The following is a 2,077-nucleotide window of genomic DNA, read 5'->3' on the forward strand; positions in this document are numbered from 1 at the left end:
TCGTCGGGCACTGGTAAAGGGTGGCGATGATGCGTTCTATAATAGAAATACCCGTCGTAGCGTTTCTTCGGAGTCAACCCGCTCACGAAACTCTCTCTCGTCGTGGAATCCCCGCGTCGGAGAGTAAAACGCGAATTCATACTATGAAAACTTACGTCTCTCGACGATGGGACGATCCACGCGAAGAGTTGTTTACGTGTACGCGTATGGTGCGATTGCGTCGATTCGCTTTTCTGTACGGGGAGAAATAGAACGTTGAGTTGACTTATCGGGTCTTCGTTGGAATTACCGTCGCTGGCATTGTAAACTCCAGATGACCTTGTGATTCCTTCGTCGGGCACTGGTAAAGGGTGGCGATGATGCGTTCTATAATAGAAATACCCGTCGTAGCGTTTCTTCCGAGTCAACCCGCTCACGAAACTCTCTCTCTCGTCGTGGAATCCCCGCGTCGGAGAGTAAAACGCCGAAGGCTTACTATGAAACTTACGTCTCTCGACGATGGGACGATCCACGCGAAGAGTTGTTACGTGCACGCGTATGGTGCGATTGCGTCGATTCGCTTTTCTGTACGGGGAGTAATAGAACGTTGAGTTGACTTATCGGGTCTTCGTTGGAATTACCGTCGCTGGCATTGTAAACTCCAGATGACCTTGTGATTCCTTCGTCGGGCACTGGTAAAGGGTGGCGATGATGCGTTCTATAATAGAAATACCCGTCGTAGCGTTTCTTCCGAGTCAACCCGCTCACGAAACTCTCTCTCGTCGTGGAATCCCCGCGTCGGAGAGTAAAACGCGAATTCATACTATGAAAACTTACGTCTCTCGACGATGGGACGATCCACGCGAAGAGTTGTTTACGTGCACGCGTATGGTGCGATTGCGTCGATTCGCTTTTCTGTACGGGGAGAAATAGAACGTTGAGTTGACTTATCGGGTCTTCGTTGGAATTACCGTCGCTGGCATTGTAAACTCCAGATGACCTTGTGATTCCTTCGTCGGGCACTGGTAAAGGGTGGCGATGATGCGTTCTATAATAGAAATACCCGTCGTAGCGTTTCTTCCGAGTCAACCCGCTCACGAAACTCTCTCTCGTCGTGGAATCCCCGCGTCGGAGAGTAAAACGCGAATTCATACTATGAAAACTTACGTCTCTCGACGATGGGACGATCCACGCGAAGAGTTGTTTACGTGCACGCGTATGGTGCGATTGCGTCGATTCGCTTTTCTGTACGGGGAGAAATAGAACGTTGAGTTGACTTATCGGGTCTTCGTTGGAATTACCGTCGCTGGCATTGTAAACTCCAGATGACCTTGTGATTCCTTCGTCGGGCACTGGTAAAGGGTGGCGATGATGCGTTCTATAATAGAAATACCCGTCGTAGCGTTTCTTCCGAGTCAACCCGCTCACGAAACTCTCTCTCGTCGTGGAATCCCCGCGTCGGAGGGTAAAACGCGATATATAATAGTATATGCCAGTGGTTCGCGCGCGTCGTCTCTGAGATACGCGGTCGACAGAGTTCCGAAAACACGTGATGTGCCACGATTTCCGTGCGTCTTACATCTTTCGACGATGGGACGATCCACGCGAAGAGAACGTTCGTGCTTGCGTGAGGTGCAACAGCGTCGATTCGCTTTTCTGTACGGGGAGAAATAGAACGTTGAGTTGACTTATCGGGTCTTCGTTGGAATTACCGTCGCTGGCATTGTAAACTCCAGATGACCTTGTGATTCCTTCGTCGGGCACTGGTAAAGGGTGGCGATGATTCGTTCTATAATAGTAATACCCGTCGTAGCGTTTCGACCGATGTCACCCGCCACGAATGTCTCTCTCGACGTGGAAACCCCGCGCCGAAGAGTAAACGCGAAGGCTTACCATACGAAAGAAAACGGTATTATACGCCTGTGGTATGTGCGTCTCGGCTCTGTGATACGCGATCGGCAGAGTTACAAAAAAACGTTGATGGGCCACGATTTCCGTGCGTCTTACATCTTTCGACGATGGGACGATCCACGCGAAGAGTAGTTACGTGCTCGCGCGAGGTGCGATAGCGTCGATTCGCTTTTCTGTACGGGGAGAA

This window comes from Nomia melanderi, unplaced genomic scaffold (genome assembly GCF_051020985.1).
Source record: "Nomia melanderi isolate GNS246 unplaced genomic scaffold, iyNomMela1 scaffold0918, whole genome shotgun sequence".
Classification (NCBI taxonomy): domain Eukaryota; kingdom Metazoa; phylum Arthropoda; class Insecta; order Hymenoptera; family Halictidae; genus Nomia; species Nomia melanderi.